The following is an 18,184-nucleotide window of genomic DNA, read 5'->3' on the forward strand; positions in this document are numbered from 1 at the left end:
CGTCTTTTTTTCCTACATCGTTATTTTTTATTTATTGTAACTTTTCATGCAAAATGCTCATGCAAATACATTAGATAACGTCAGTTTCATCCATTTTCCGTGCTAAGCAGCCTCACCATCGCTTGCGTTTTCTCCACGATCCTTAAAAACAAAGTTACTTCACTAATGGCGAATCCTTCGGTGCCCAGACTAACAAAGATAGCTTTCTCTTTAAGAGGGGTAGGACGTCAAACGAGCCGACTTGGAGCAGGAGAGGCACCACAGGACATTTTAATTTTCTCTGTCTATACTTTTACAAGTAAATTCATAAAACTTTGTCAGCATCACCAGGCAAGATTCAGGATTCACACTCATTGCAGTGGAATTCGGAAACATAACAAATTAAATTTTTTTTACGTGTGAAATTTCATCATTTTTTTCACTTACTAACGGCTGCATTTGTTCCTATAGGTACACTTTTCTTCATAAGCTAGAGAGATTCTTCGATGAATTTTGCACATAATACATACCATACAAGTGTATGGAACTCTAGAATTTATTTAATTTATGAAAAAACGAATAAACTTATATTTTAAACTTCATGTTTAGGAAAAACACAAATTTTACAGTTAATTACCTCAATTTTTACCACAGTTTTTAATAGATTTCGAAAAGTCTAGAGTTTCATACACCTTTAAGTATGGTTTGTATGCTGTGCACAATTCATCGAAGAATCTCTCTTACTTATGAAGAAAAGCGTACCTATAGCAACAAATACTGCCATTAGTAAGTGAAAAAAATGATGAAATTTCACATGTAAAAAAATTTATTTCGTTATGTTTTCGAACTTCCACTGCTATGACTGAATTCTGAATCCTTCCTGGTGATGCTGACAAAGTTTTATGTTTTTTTTAAGTATAGACAGTGGAAATTAAAATGTCCTGTGGTGCCTCTCCTGCTCCAAGTCGGTCCGTTTGACGACGTCCCAAGCCCCTTAACAAGATAGTAACCAAGCCATTTCAGTAAGCATTCTTCGAGAGGCGGCAACTCACCTTGAAGGGTCCGCTTGTCCCTTCATACGATACGATTTCAGCAGTCCGATGGTTGGAGAGTGTCGAGGGCAGAATCACAAAACTTTTCGGTACATCCTTTCTTTGGTTCGCTTTACACCTCTCGAACTCAACAACTTGCTTTTTCTCTGCGAAAAAGTCTAACACTTACGCCTCTCGGAAGTCATTTTTAGAACTCAGTTACGTACTATTATAAGTTGCACATCGTTGAAGTGCTGCCAAGAGCTGAATTATGAGACAAGTACTTCACGTGGCTCTTTCACATGGCGCTGTTAGGACATCTACATGAACACTTCACAACCCACATTACGCTTCGTGACAGTATTTCTTCACAGTTTCCCTGCGCCATTAGCCAATGGTGTAGGGGTCGAGAATTGTCGCAGTATCTTCCTGTAAGGTGTCGGAGCAAACGATATATTCTCAGTGTAAGAAGGATACGATCGTCGACCTTCAGGCCAAGTGACGGGTACTTCTGAAACCCTCCAGAGCGAAAGAATCAGTGAGCGGAAACGGTTCGAAAACGCCCAGCCGATCATTACTTCGCCTAGCACCGCGCGACAGTCGCCACCACGCCAGAGAGACGGACAGTCCTTCACTGCGGCCAACTCGGCTAGAGTTCGCTCACGCGTGACAAGGAATTTCCTACTTTCCCGGGTCTCTTCCCGCTATGTGCTGCCAGAACAGGCCTCGAAGACCGGCAGAACTATGCCACTGTCAGAGCCTTTCATGGCGCCACTGGCCGAAGCAGCCTGCTGGTCAAGAAATGTTAGTCGCTAGAATTTGGCCAGAAACAGGAATATGCACAGGAGCCGATTACCACCGCTCTTTGACAAATTCTACGAATCCTTCGCTGAATTTCGACGTGCCCTGCCTACGCAGGAGTTTGGGCGTGTGTCAAATTCGAGGAAGAGGAGGGCGCTGGATTACGGCCCAACGTCCCGTCGACGGCGTCACAAGACATTGAGCACAACTTCGGATAGGAGGACAGTAGGGGAAGGAATCAATAGCGCCCTTTCAAAAGTACCAGCTTAGCATTAGCTGTAACGAGCGTTTTCACCCGTGTACTAGTCACATGCGGATGTTGCACGAACAGGCAACGGGGGGCATGCAGAGGTGGCTCTGATTTGTGCGCACCCGCAGGATTTTCGCCATTCCGGACTGGGAGACACCTGAGACAATCGCGCGCATGTCTGCAGTCTTTTGTTTTACTGAGTCTCGTCGCTAGAAAGCTTCATTTTTCACACGCAACCTAATTTTTCCGTTAGTGGTCTAACGAGAAACATGTGGGATTCCGAAAGTATTATCTGTGTTTATGCTCTTCACGTTTATACTGCCGGATAGAATAGCTCTTAATCGGTTTTTAGATCATTTTAACTGTCTTCATCCACGCGTCAAATTTTCGATGGACACTGAAAGAGATAGCAAATTACCTTTTTTGGATGTTCTAGTGCACAAAAAAGAAAATGGTAACTTGGGACATGGCGTATATTATAAACCCACACGTGCGGCCCGCTATCTTCATTCTACGAGCTGTCATTCAGCACGTTAGCGCTGGGAGTTCTACGTACATTGGTCAAGAGAGCTTATGCCATTTCTGAATCCGAAAATTTGACACAGGAACTGGATCATCTTAAGCTGTCTTCAAGCTCAAGGGATATAGCGAGCATCAAATTAATCGTGCTTTTCAGTTTGGACCATCAAGTGAACCAGGGCCGGATAGTAGTAAATCAGTTGCTTTTCTAACCTTTGCTGGAAGTATTTTTCAAAAATTTCTAGAATTCATCGGAAAATGTGATATTAAAGTGTTCTTTTGCCTTTGGCAAAGACTAGAGACCTGTTTGGATCAGTTATAGATGGTTTGGGATTGAGAAATCCTGGAGTTTATAAAATTTCCTGTCATTGTGGAAGGGCCTATATTGGACGACTATTCGCACCGTTCATGACCGATGTGTGGAACATCAGCGTCACATACTGCACATTTGCTTCAGCCTGAAGAATCTGCCGTCGCCGAACACTGTTTTGAAGGGCATAACTTGTCGTTTGAAGAGACGTAAATTATTGCTCCGGCTTCTCGTTACTGGGATTGTGCGCTCAAGGAAGCCATCGAAATACGATTATCTGATGACATTATTAATAGAGATAAAGGTTTTCCTTTAAGCAAGATATGGAACCCTATTTTATCTGATATAACAACGGTCTGGTTTTCGACCCACTACATTTTAATTTGCGATTTATCACTTGCACCAGTTTCTACTGCCGGTGGCGATGGAATTCTTCGCTTCGCAGGTGGCAGCTGCTCCACTTCTGAAAATGGCGGCCAGATGGATTGCCGAAATATCGTGTAGTCCGGCAGCATACCCGTGAACAGCATAAACATATAAGACGCCGGCAAGAGCTACGGAATCAAAGTACTATCTGTGCTTTTCCTTGTTTGAGAACAGACAAACGTAAAGACACTTCATTTCCTCAAAACTAAGGACGACAAATAAGACAACACTGAAATCGTGCAGGGTACTGTAGAAGCAGCACATGTTAGACATCTAAAGCCCTAGACACTGCGTGAAGTTCCACCTCCTTTCAATATCACGTGCGGCATCTAACAACTCTTCTCTTGAATTTAGAGGTTAAAGCTGAAGGGAAGATAGTAATAAATCTAAGTGCTTTTGTCGGAAACAAGACCTTTCCTCATAACGCACAAACACACACGCGCGGACGATGTGACTGGCGTATATACGAGGTTAATCAGGAGGAAACGTACATGCTTTCACGGATGATATTTCTGGTGATTCTGAATAATAATAATAAAACTTCAAATGAACGTATGTCCTTTACTTAACCGTATACGACATATAGCTGTCTGAAAAATCACGGACGTCAGTCGCATGTCCTTCGCCAGCACTCACATGCAAATATAACCAAAGCGACATTTGGATACGTAGTCTTGCCTTTGCCGACCATTTCATCGCGCGTTGTGAGGTATTATTGGTGACCTACTTATGGGTCCAGCTGTTGTAGACAACCGCCTTAATGGAGTACAGTACCTCTACTTCAAAATTTGTTACCAGAATACTCTTTTGGCCACACGACGTCGCACTGTCAGCACGGGGGAGCCCCTGCACATTCCGTACGGCCAGTGACACAGTAGTACAGTGCCTCACTGAAAACTATCCTGGACGCTCGCTCCGTCGCCATGGAGTCATTTCTTGGCCACATAGGTCACCTCATTAGATTTCTGTTTGTAGGGTTGACTTAAGAGCTATGATGTTTAGTTTGTGCGCCACTCAACTGCGCGGTCACCAGCGCCCGTAGTAAGTCCCAATATTTACACAGTCCGATCTAGCAATTTTAGCGAATGATGATGAAATGATGAGGACAACACGAACACCTAGTACCCAGGTAGAGCCCGCATCTCGTGGTCGTGCGGTAGCGTTCTCGCTTCCCACGCCCGGGTTCCCGGGTTCGATTCCCGGCGGGGTCAGGGATTTTCTCTGCCTCGTGATGGCTGGGTGTTGTGTGATGTCCTTAGGTTAGTTAGGTTTAAGTAGTTCTAAGTTCTAGGGGACTGATGACCATAGATGTTAAGTCCCATAGTGCTCAGAGCCTTTTGAACCATTTACCCAGGTAGAAAATCTCTAACCCGGCCGGAAATCGATCCGGGACCCCGTGATCCAGAGGAGGAGGAGGAGGAGGAGGAGGAGGAGATTAGTGTTTAACGTCCCGTCGACAACGAGGTCATTAGAGACGGAGCGCAAGCTCTGGTGAGGGAAGGATGGGGAAGGAAATCGGCCGTGCCCTTTCAAAGGAACCATCCCGGCATTTGCCTGAAGCGATTTAGGGAAATCACGGAAAACCTAAATCAGGATGGCCGGAGACGGGATTGAACCGTCGTCCTCCCGAATGCGAGTCCGGTGTGCTAACGTGATCCAGAGGCAGCAACGCTAACCACTTTTTCATTTTGTTCGATATAGTTGGTAGCGTTTGGTCTGGGCGGACGTCACAAAACATTCGTTCAAGTTGATCGTTGATTCCTTTACTCAGTTTTTTTTTCTGACCGAATACGTTGAGCTTCTACTAGACCCCGAAGTGCTGACTCATTAAGAGCGAAATCCACAAGCACAGAGTGGACGCGCAGGAGGAACTCTTATTTTACATGATTTGAAATGGCTCAATTATATTTTTCTTTTCTTTCTTAGTCTGCAGAAGTTAATTTGAAAATGGGAAATAATACTGTTATTACGAGCAAAGGACTCTGATGCTATATAGACTTATAATAATGCTGATTAAATTTATATCTTCGAGAGTAATATAAGAAAGAAAATGTCATTTTTGTGTCACTTGTTTTTACACTCTTCTTGTTATCTTTTTTTATGTTGTTGTTCTTGATTTTTCGGTAGGAACATATGGCCCATGTAAGTCTACTTATTGAATAATAAGTTATGATGGAAAGGAATCTATTGCTTTATGATTTTTTATTTTAACCAAAACATTACATTTTAATAGCTCATCTCATGGAAGAACTGGTGACTTATTGTGGTCAGAATTAGTCAGCCCCCACAGTGGCCATTTCATTAAAGTAATTATTACTCACATACATTACATAGAACCTGCTTCTCTTGTATCGACGAAGTCTGATTTGCAATTGCGAACAGAAACTGGTGCACATATAATTTTTAAATTTAACAGTCATTCGGTTTTGTTTAACGAAGCCTGTTAATTCAAAAGAAAATACTCTACATTCAAGTTACTAATTTACAGCGTGAGGAATAGGTGGTATGCCGTAAGACATCTGTAATGAACAATTTCAACGAAATTGTCTCTCTCACCGATTTGACGAGCGTTTTATGTGACCTGATTTTGGACATCGTTTGGTCAGAAAGATTTTCGTAAATTTTTTCTATGTTCATATCGCATACAACGGGCATTACAGCGTGTGCTCAAGTAAAGGTCCGTACTAACGAGATAGCAAGACAGCAGCTATCTACAAGAGCATCAAAATGCATTGCAGTTGACGGTGGACTTTTTGACATCTTTTCTCGTAAAATTTACACATTCAAACAAAACATTACATCACAATGTTTCACTGATCACCCGCGTTCGTCCTGCCTGCCATCGTTTTCGCTAGTTTCCTCGGAAATTGTTAAGAACAGGACATATGTTCATATGACTTGTTTAGAATCACTAACATTACCACCCTTCAAAGCGTCTACCTTGCCTCCTGACTTATCCTGTATAAACAGTAATGTGTTGTTTTCAGTTCTTCCTTTCCGTGTATCTTCACAGTGTTGTATGTTCAGTAACACACGTTTCGCATATTCCTAAACTATTTATTAAACGTTAAGCATGATCCAAGCGTTTTGTTTCCCGGACACAGAAACTTTAAGTGGCTATCAACGTAGCTTAATGTAGGTTTCTGAGGATTTCACCAGAGGCTTAAAAACTTCTGGGATGGTAGATTCCGATGTAGTGGATGTCTTAAAGTCCAACTTTAAAACGGAATAATCTCCTCTGGAAGCAAGAATGTGCCTGAGCTAAGATACTTACCATTAATGCAGCGTCTCTGTTGTATTTTCTTACTGGCCCAACTGTATAATGTGTTACTTCGAAATCACGAGCACAATTATTAAACACAATATTCATTGCCATTTTTCTCTCTTCTGTCATCGCCACACAAGCATCAATTATTCCAGCAAATGGGCATCTTTCTACGAATTCGCTTGTGTCCAAAACATACAGGCTGCGGCGCCTGTCACTAGAACGAACTCAGGATCCGCTGATGTCGGTTGAGGCGTGACCCTACACGCATGCCTCTTGTTGCGTCTGAGACAACGGGTGTAACACAGCGTTAACGGGTTTATGGCCCCAAAACCCTTCACAACAACGTAAATAAATATATGCATGCGGTGTAACCACCTGCATGATACATCTCCTACAAATCTAAGGAGGGTAATGACAAACTTCACACGTTAACAACTTAAAATGTACGAGGTATATCATACCTACGTTCTGTGATTGAGGATACAGATCCGTCTGTCAGGCAAACACTCAAATGCGCCGCTTGAACGTCTATAGGGCATGCACCCGGATTGATTGATCGTTATACAATGAATTTTCGATGCGTTAAGGGCCGTCGTCATAATTTGGTTACTCCTGCTGACTGACGAACACACAAACATGCGTTAACTTTTCAATATTCGGGCCTCAGCACAATTTTTGAAGGCAGTAAGTTCAACGTAAATTAAACAACTGCCCCTCTCCCTTCAAGGTATCAAGGTGTTTGACAAGAATAGCTATGCCATTTAAATATAAATTTCATGTTAATCAACATATTTATCAGTTCTACCAAAAATTCTTAACTACCGAACTTTTACAAAAATTATTAATAGAGATAATTTAAATAAAAAACCTTACTAATTAAATTTTTCTTCATCTTTGTGTATTTTACTCTTCACAGAAATGCTCGTAGAACAGGTGCTTTGTTTAAAAATTTACGACAGCCAGGAAACGAACACAGGTCACTCACCTAGTGGGCAAGCACTCTGCCACAGAGCCACACAGCCTGTCGTAAAATCGACCGTACTTTAGGATATTAAATCCATTCGTAAAATCGATTTTATAAATAATTTTTGAGAGTTCTCTAATTTTTGGTACTGGCTGTGTGGCCTCCTTGTAAGTAGTATACGCTTTCATTAAAACGGACTGGCTTCAATATGTCGGTAGATAGAGGTGCAAGTGTATCTCACATTACAATAATGGTCATTCCACTGTTGAAAAATGTTTCCATATCTCGAACCCTTTAAGAACTGCTCATTACGCCTTCGTTACGTGGTGTACCATTTAATGAGAAAGATGCTGAATAACACCATCCTCGCAGCTTCACTGCCAGTTACTCGTTTTCACTGCGAAATACAGGGGATGTTACCGGATTTGTGTCCACTTTCAGCTGTCTCGACTACAAAAGTAAACTACGTTAAGTCACAAAACTTCACATTATTATTTGTGCAGTGGAAAGAATTGAAAATGGACGCAAATTCCGAAACTTCTGTGAATTTTCAAGTAAAATATGACAAACAGGTTGCAGCGGACGCAGAAGGTCTCTGCACAGCACAGTTAAGTACAAGAAAAATACTATTTCGTACATAGGTCACTGTTTTAGCTAAGGCACACACTCTCGATAAAATAAGAAACGGAGCACGAAGCAGTACATGGATTACAATAATACGCACAAAGTTGCACTGCAACAAATAAAATCGTACTAATAGAGTTGCCTTACCTCTCGGTAGAATTCACTGATAGCTCGACTGGCGGAAATTTCCGTCACCGAAATATCATCGCCAGAGAGCGAAAAACGTAAAAGTCGATTTTGATTCTAACGAAGAAATAAATAAAATTAAAAATTACCATCTCACACAATACAATACAATCATTTCTCGTCGCCATTTACCCAAGAATTATGAGTGATATTGCTTATTGGCATACGATTATGAGCATTGTAGTCTGGTACTTCTGGAACTGGAATACATCAAAGAAAAACGGCTCTTTAAATGGTATTACAAAACTTTAACAACCACGATAATAAAGTCGACAATCAAGCAATAGTTCTCAGGAGTGAAATTCATTTCTGTGGAGTCAAACATTTGCCAAATATTCCGACAAAGCAATAACATCAAATAATAATTAGTCCACAGAGCGTAAGATATTCGACTATAAAAACAAGGAAGCTATGTTTAACTACGTGATCGTCTCAGACTGACAAATGAATATCAATTCTCAACTGTTTTCATGTCAGATTCTAGCAGGCGGTGAGTATTTCGAAAGAAATAGCAGCTGAAGCGATGTAAAGGTTTTTAGATCCCTTACTGCTTCAGCTGGAAGTATTTATGCTCAACAGCCTAAACAGTCATTCCACGTACGCTCCATTTCTTAACGAGAGGACATCTCTAGTGAGACATTTGGCACTGATCACAATGCTAGTCTTTCAACAATTTCAAAAATTCTGGCTCCCTTATGTTCATAACCACACGACCGCATTATGTAATAAATTAACAGAAAAAAACGTTGTAAGTTGCATCAATAAAGCACTCATTCTGTTCGTAGCCGTAGAGAGAATTTTTTTTCCGAAGGGTATCGCCGTCGTCTACATACTCTTAAATGTCGAGGGAATACATACACAATTCGTTAGCGCCATGAAAAGAAAGACTGAAAGAAAACATAACGGAAGGTCTGTGGCCGGAAACTTAAGAGACAATCATGCACCGTGATAAGAGAAATCTGTACTGCCGGGCACTAGCACGTTAAGTCGCATCATATTCATAAACGTGACTTTTCCTGTTATAGAAGTGACATGTGCACCTGTAATTGATTCAACAACTTTTTATTGTATTGCGATGCAAAGGTGCGGATACGGTATGATTGCTTTATCTATTCTTTACTGCGTATGTATGCATGATTATACATTGAAGGTGCTCCAGTTAATTGCATTTAGACTTTAACTATATTTTGATCTTTCTATTTACTGACAAATTTTTCGTTGTGAAATCTCCATTTTCAGTGTTTACAAGTTTCAGTTGATGATTTCGACAAGACCTTGTGACACAGTCCTGTCTGAGCAGAGCAGCCAGTGTTTCCGTACAGCAGTCAGCTGTGGTGATATTTCTGTGCCGAATTACCACCAGCGACGAATCTCACCATGGAGTAACGGTGAAGTAGATTCTCGCAAAATTTACGCATCTTCACCAGGTCATGACGAAAAGCCTTTACAAATATTTGTAAAACTTGACGATAGGGAAACAACTGAGCGAAAGTACTTCCAGAATACAAAAGCGTGCAACACGAATTGTATCCAAAGTTAGTCATAAGAACAGCTTGCAAAGGCTTCTTCAATAACCTGACACCAACTTCGCAGCACACATTCATTAATGTCCTCTGTCGTTCTAAAAAATTATCTTTTCTTAAATAGTGTTACAAATGGAAAATCCTAGGGCTAAGATGTTCTACAGAGGTTAGGCCGTTACCGTTTACGAAGAAGTAAGTCACACGAATACATATGTATTCAATAGATCATATTAAATGTCTTGAGGATGGTGTCGATTCTACGGCTGACTTAAACGATTTCCTTTTGGACAGCCCATTGTACTCCACGGAAACTTGAATGTTTGACGATATATTGCAGTTAATATGAGCACTTAAATGCAGTAATATTTCGTAATTCCAAGTCGTATGGAACAACAAGGGAAGGGAAAGCATAAAGGTGGAGGCAGTATACAGCGGGTCTATACGAAGGCGATGTACTTGAGGGCAATATTACCGAAATGGAAGAGGACGTAGATAAGATGAAATGGGAGATATGAGACAGCGTGAAGAATTTGACAGAGCACTGAAAGGCCTAAGTCGAAACAAGGTCCCAGCGGTAGACAACATTCCATTAGAGCTACTGAAGGGAGCCAGCTCTGACAAAACTATCTGGTGAGCAAGATGCATGAGACAGACGAAATGATGATGATGACTGGTCTGTGGGACGCTCAACTGCGCGGTTATCAGCATCCGTGCAAATTCCCAACCTTTGCTCAGACCAATCTCGCCACTTTCGTGATGATGATGAAATGAAGACAACACAAACACCCAGTCATCTCGAGGCAAGTGAAAATCCCCGACCCCGCCGGCAAGACAGGCGAAATACCCTCAGACTTCAAGAAGAATATAATTCCAATTCCAAAGAAAGCAGGTGTTAACAGGTGTGAAAAATGCCGAACTATTAGTTTGATAAAATACCGATACGAATTCTTTACAGACGAATGGAAAAACTGGTAGAAACCGACCTTGGGGAAAACCAGTTTGAATTCCGTAGAAATGTTGGAACACGTGATGTATACTGATCCTACGACTTATCTTAGAAGATAGGTTAAGGAAAGGCAAACCTACGTTTCTAGCATTTCTAGACTTGCAGAATGCTTGTGACAATGTTGACTGGAATACTTTTTCAAATTCCGAAGGTGGCAGGGGTAAAATACAGATAGCGAAAGGCTATTTACAGTTTGTACAGAAACCATATGGCAGTTGCAAGAGTCGAGGGGCACGACAGGGAAGCAGTGGTTGAGAAAGGAGTGAGACAGGGTTGTAGCCTACCCCGATGTCATTCAATCTGTATATTGAGCAAGCAGTAAAGGAAACAAAAGAAAAATTTCGCGTGGGAATTAATGTCCATAGAGAAGAAATAAAAACTTTGAGATTCGTCGATGACATTGTAATTCCATCAGAGACAGCAAAGGACCTGGAAGAGCAGTTGAACGGAATTTACAGTGTCTTGAGAGGAGGATATAAGATGAACTTCAACAAAAGCAAAACGAGGATAACGGAATGCAGCAGAATTAAGCTGGGTGATGCTGAAGGAATTAGATTAGGAAATGAGACATTTAAAGTAGTAGATGAGTATTGCTAATTGGGGAGCAAAATAACTGATGATGGTCGAAGTAGAGAGGATATAAAATGTAGACTGGCAATGGCAAGGAAAGCGTTTCTGAAAAAAAGAGACATTTGTAAACATCGAGTATAGATTTTAGTCTCAGGAAGTCGTTTCTGAAAGCATTTGTAATTAGTGTATCTATGCTTGGAAGTGAAACGTGGGCGATGAACAGTTTAGACAAGAAGAGAATAGAAGCTTTCGAAACGTGGTGTTACAGAAAAATCTAGACCATCAGATGGGTAAATCACGTAACTAAGGAGGAGGTACTCAATAGAATTGGGGAGAAGAGGAATTCGTGGCATAATCTGAGAAGAAGAAGAAGGGATCGGCTAGTGGGACACGTCCTGAGGCATCAAGGGATCATCAGTTTAGTATTGGAGGGAGGCGTGGAGGGTAAGACTCATAGAGGGAGACAAAGATGATTACGTTAAGCAGATTCAGAAGGATGTAGATTGTAGTAGTTACTCGGAGATGAAGAAGCTTGCACAGGATAGAGTAGCATGGACAGCTGCATCAAACCAGTCTCTGGACTGAAAACAACAACATAGAACAAGGCATCCAGAAGTATTTACGGAGTCTCTCTTCCCACGGTTCATGCGCGAATGAAACGAGAAGAAACCCTAAGCTATGGTTCTGTTGTAAGTACTCTCCACTGTGCACTTCAGTGATACGCGGAGGGTACACGTAAGTATTTCACTTCGAAAAATATGTACATGGTTGACTTCCTTTCACATCTCAGTGACCCTTTTGCGACGTATCCATGAAACATGATATATGTAATTGCATATCCTCTCCGACATTCGTAGAGGTAGACAGAAACCCAAAATACGGGCACCTGACGGTTCATAAGATATTACAAGAGTTGGGTCGCATACTGCGAACAGGTTGCCAGCCCGTTCCACGCAGCTGGCCGCCAACAGCTGCAGTGGTAGGACTGCGAATTATGTCCTGTGCCGCAGTAAACAGCGACCCGTGACTCAGGACGAGCGTAGGTGGCGAATTCTCCGTACAGCGACAGTGGCCGCGCGAAGCCCTTGGCCAATCGGCGTTAACTAGTGGAAGCGCGCCGACCGCTACGTGACGTCACAGGACGGGACGGGGCAGCAGCGGCAACCAGCGGTCACGTAGCAACCAGCGGCCCGTCGCACTCTCCGACTAGGCCGCGCCGAACGCTGGACGAAAAACTGCCGCGTAAACACTGCTGCTCTGCGCTCCCCTAACCCCCGACGTCTTAATCAAATGAAGGCCATTTGGACGGACAGACCTACAACGTGGCCGAACACAGACTGCAAGGTGAGAGTTATGTTTTGAGTTGGCAAAGCCAAAAGCGTGTTAATGACAGCCTGTTCTCTACATTCCGTCGTCATTTGATGCGCCCGCGTTTGAAGTACGTGTTTCCCTCTCTGGTCTGATATCTTTAAATCTTTCACATGTTTGAAGGCTCTAAAGAAGAACATTTTCGCTGCATAATTTCATATTCGCGGTATTTTAATACGCATATTTTCATAGTCGCCCTAGTTATTCGTAGTTCTGAGTGTTGTTTATCGTGTCATTGGTGAAAGCTGAACCATTCCGTCATATTACTGAACTACTTCGGCAGGTTGCTTGCTATATAAACAGAGAGCGGAGTCGTTCTAAATGAGCACGTCATCTTTTTAAGATATTGGGAATGAAACTGTAGACCAACTGCCTATTGTCCTCTGCCTCGGGTTCTTCGACCGACGTTCGTTTGATGATTTTTCTGACGTTTCTCCAGTGGCTGGCATTGTCAAACCTTCCCCCTCCATTGCTGGTGGAGTGAGGCTCTGACAATTTCAGCCTCTCGTGCCGGCGAAACGTCAGAAAAATCGGACGAACGTCGGCCGAAGAACCAGAGACATAAGCTAATAGACAGTCTGCCAACATGTGGCCACGAAAGCCTTAACCATTTTGTGTAACCTGTAGTCATAACTTTTTCATATTTATTGAGACAAAATGCGTATGAACCGCCACTTTAACGTGCCCACGGTGGCGCCTCTGGTCCAAACAGAACGCCAGTCACTGTCTTAGTTAGCTTCGCTACACCCCAAACAAACATCGCAATGGCTAACTGTTGTGAGCAGTCCCGCGTTTATGTACAGATATCAAGCGGACAGGACAGATAATTACTACGGTCGGTAACTCTGCTATAGCTGCCTCTGTAGAGTTACCTTCCTGTCGATGAACTACTAGTTACGCGAGCAGCAGAGCAGAAAATAATTCTGCAGACCCAGCTTACATCAGCATCCCAAACTACGATTAGGTCCCTATCACTCCTTCCATTTCAGAGAAAGAATCAATAATCTGCTCCATAAACCTTGAATCACAATGTGTTTAATAATCTGATGGCACTATTGTATTACAAAGTGATATTGATCGGCGACTCCATAGAGTGCTGTGTACACAACGACCATATACCTGAAATTAGAAGGAAGGTCAGCGTTGGCCTTAATATTGATGATTTATTGACAGCAAAATCGATTTTCAACCATATAGTGATCATCTTCAGTGCTGTAGTGTACAAATTAAACTCATAGGCACTGGTGTCAAGTTATCAGTAACCAAAGCTATGAAACGATCGTTTCATAGCTTTGGTTACTGATAACATGTCACAAATGATTTCAGCTTTCTGGTCAAATCTTTCACCCCATAGAATATTGCGCTGCCACACCTTCCGTAATGACAAACATTTTCAGTATGGCAAGTTCTTGACGTATCATTTACTAACAGTTACGTCATTGGTGAAACGCATCGTGCCAAGCTAAACATTGCTATTAAAATCGTGACAGGCATAGATTTGTTTATTTTTTATGTTCGATGTATGGCGCAAAACACTCAGATTCATCTATTAGACAAAGCAGCTTACTGAATTTACCTCTAATGAATAGTTACAGACACTCTACACTGCAGATCACTTTGTAGCCGCATTACTTATTTCTTGTCCATATCCACTGACTTTGTCAACACTCTGCCGGACTGTCGCCTTCCAACTTAATCCAAGGCTTGGACCATGGTATAGTTTCTTACCGCAACCAAACGGGATGAGTTGATAGGTCAATATCACTCTGGGACCCAAAATAATGTATATCAACGGATGAAAGCACTCCCTGATAACACCAAACTGCCGAAATGGGTTGCAAAAATGAATATTGGTAACAGAACTTGACTAAAACAGGAAACTGTGGTATTTATAAAATCTATGAAATCAGTAAGCGTCTCATGATCATCCAGTGCCACGTAACACAGGAAAGTTGCTGTCTTACACTGTTTTGGATACACAATGTGAACGGTAGTGACAAGAGTAGTCACGTACAGCAATCATCCTCCGTTGTTGGCGTAGCGGTTTTCGAGCAGCGGCGACCCTGCCACACACATACGTGTGCGAGGCGCGGCCTGGTGTGGAGTGCAGTGGTATGCCGAGCCCGAAGGCAGCCTCTGGAATGCGCGCAGCCTAGCCTAGTCTATCCTGCACCCTGGGTGTACTCACATCAGCGGCTGGAGGATTCTGCGTCGCACGTGCCCCCGTGCAGTTGTCGACCCCCAGAGGGTGCTGTCTGTAAACGCACAGCAAGCACTGTACACGGAAACAGCTCGCCACTGCCGACCGGACGTACAAGCGGAGCACAAGCACGCACGCACACGCAGGCAAGGCCACTCGCGGCACCGACAGGTTCGGCGCGATCGCCACGCAACGACTGAGCGCTGGTCTGGAGCCGGCGGAGACTGCGCCCGCTTCGCCTACACTCGGCTCAGGTCGGCTCCGCTCGGCGCGGCGGGCGTTGCCAGCGCACTCTGTCGAGGCGCGCCGTGCAGCCAATGACAGCGGTCGGCGGTCACTGACAGGGAACTCGAGAGCGCAATCCGCCGTCACAAGAGACGGGCGCCGGGACGAAACAACATTAGCCAGCCAGCTTCCGACTGCAAGTATCGTCTGAGTTCCAGTGCACCATAATAATTATTATTATCGCATGTCGGCTATCAAGGCCACGACAAGCTTACAACCATTATGTCAGTAGTTCTCATTCAGATGTTTTTCATCAGTTCGCTGTCACGAGCACAACATTTATCGGACCATTTCGCACAACTCGTCCTTTCTTTATGTTGGAAAGTCGCAAACGTCATTATAGCAGCTCCGAAGATGTTTCGGTCTCTAGCGTCTTATGTCCCACAAGTTGTTATTTGCGACAGTCCGCTGGTGCCGCTCTTCAAATGGCTCCGAGCACTATGGGACTTAACATCTGAGGTCATCAGTCCCCTAGACTTAGAACTACTTAAACCTAACTAACCTAAGGACATCACACAAATGCATGCCCGAGGCAGGATTCGAGCCTGCGACTGTATCAGCCGCGTGGTTCCAGACTGAAGCGCCTAGAATCGCTTGGCTACAGCGGCCGGCCTGCGCTCTTCGCAGAGATCAATTACTTACTCATGGCACCAACTGCGCCTGTGTGGCTCGCTCGAATAGTTCCATAAAATAACGCTCGCCAGATTAATGTGAATCTTCGATTCCACTGAAGGAGCAACTGTGCACATTAGTCGGAACAGAAATGCTCTAGATCAAAGAGCATCGGTTCGACTCACTTGCACGGTTGGACGGCAGTACTGTGACCGTGATTTGATTCCAGGGTTGCATAATGTATGGGACTAGCAACACACAATCTCTTATTTGTAACTCTCACGTCAAAGAATTTACGAGCGTAAGAATCCTGGTAAAAGTAGCGTATAATGCTAATACATTTCAGTTTACAAGTTACACTACTGGAAAAAGTGCAACACTCTCAGAAACACGGTAATTTTAGGACAAGTGATACGATCACTGCAGGAGTATACGATAAATTGAGACGAAATGAAACACACATGTCACAACAGAGGTTGCTCACACAGTTACATCAGTACACAATGTCCCCTCCCCCAGCCTCTCACACCCTCCCACCCTCTGGCGGAAACGCAGGAGAGTGTTCTCGCATGCGAACGAACATAAAGGTGGAGAATGGCTCGAAGACTTCTTAAATAACATAACCCAGTATGCTGGCCTCGACGGTGAGCATTCATCAGAGACAAAGGTATCGTTAGGAGCGCCCCAGATAAGTGTGACAGGGCTGCTGTTATTTTCTTTGTGGATAAATGATGTGGCAGACAGGATAACCAGCAGTCTGCGGTTGTTTGTAGATGATGCTATGTTGTACGGAAACGTGTGGTCGTTGAATGACTGTAGGTGGGTTCAAGATAACTTAGGCAAAATTTCTAGTTGACGTGATGAATGACAGCCCGCTCTAAATGTAGTAAAATGTAAGTTAATGCAAGTAAGTAGGAAAAACAAAGCCACAGTGTTCGAGCACAGCATTAGTAGCGTGCTGCTTGACATAGTCAAATCAGTTAATTATCAAAGCGTAACACTGGAAAGCAACATAAAATGGAATGAGCATGTAAAGATTGGAGTAGGGAAGGCGAATTTATTGGGAGAATTTTAGGGAAGTGTGGTTTATCTGTAAAGACTGCATATAAACTGAAGAGCCAAAGAAACTGGTACACTCGCCTAATATCGTGTAGGGCCCCCGCGAGCAGGCAGAAGTTCAAAAATGGCTCTGAGCACTATGGGACTTAACATCTGAGGTCATCAGTCCCCTAGACTAAGAACTACTTAAACCTAACTAACCTAAGGACAGTACACACATCCATGCCCGAGGCAGGATTCGAACCTGCGACCGTAGCAGCAGCGCGGTTCCAGACTGAAGTGCCTAGAACCGCTAGGCCACAACGGCCGGCCGCAGGCAGAAGTGCCTCAATACGACGTGGTATGGCTTCGACCAATGTCTGAAGTAGTGATGATGATGATGATGTTTGGTTTGTTGGGTGCTCAACTGCGCGGTCATCAGCACCCATACAAAGTCCAATTTTTTTACGCAGTCACTGATGGTGATGATAATGATGAAATGATGAGGACAAGACCCAGTCCCCTTCTGAAATATTGCTGGAGGGAATTGACACCATGAATCCTGTAGGGCTGTCCATAAATCCGTAAAAGTACGAGGGGGTGGAGATCTCTTCTGAACAGCAAGTTGCAAGGTACCCCAGATGTGCTCAATAATGTTCGTGTCTTGGGAGTTTGGTGGCCAGCGGAAGTGTTTAAACTCAGAAGAGTGTTCCTGGAGCCACTCTGTAGCAATTCTGGACGTGTGGGGTGTCGCATTGTCCTGTTAGAATTTATCGAGTCCGTGGGAATGCACAGTGACACGAATGGATGCAGTTGACCAGACAGGATGGTTACGTACGTGTCATCTGTGAGAGTCTTATCTAGACGTATCAGGGGTTCCATATCACTTCAACTGCACGCGCCCCACACCATTACAGAACCTCCACCAGCTTGAACAGTCCCCTGCTGGCATTCTGTGTCCATGGATTCATGAGGTTGTCTCCTTCCCCATATATGTCCAACCTCTCGATACAATTTGAAACGAGATTCGTCCGGCCTGATAACATGTTTCCAGTCATCAACAGTCCAATGTCGGTGTTGACGGGCCCAGGCGAGGCGTAAAGCTTTGTGTCGTGCAGTCATCGAGGGTACCCGAGTGGGCCTTCGATCCCGAAAGCCCATACCGATGATGTTTCGTTGAATGGTTCGCACGCTGACACTTGTTGATGGCCCAGCATTGAAATC

At 43.5% G+C, this 18,184-nt stretch overlaps 1 long non-coding RNA gene across 1 annotated transcript in view; it reads right to left on the reverse strand.

The window, feature by feature from the left end:
* The window catches only part of LOC124790030, a 413,333-nt gene extending 398,127 nt beyond the window's left edge, over positions 1-15,206 (reverse strand). Inside the window, exon 1 of the long non-coding RNA XR_007016206.1 lies at positions 15,014-15,206. This is a non-coding gene — a long non-coding RNA (uncharacterized LOC124790030). The remainder of the gene's footprint in view (positions 1-15,013) is intronic.
* Positions 15,207-18,184: the final 2,978 nt, after the last annotated feature.

Source organism: Schistocerca piceifrons, chromosome 3, assembly GCF_021461385.2.
Source record: "Schistocerca piceifrons isolate TAMUIC-IGC-003096 chromosome 3, iqSchPice1.1, whole genome shotgun sequence".
Lineage (NCBI taxonomy): Eukaryota > Metazoa > Arthropoda > Insecta > Orthoptera > Acrididae > Schistocerca > Schistocerca piceifrons.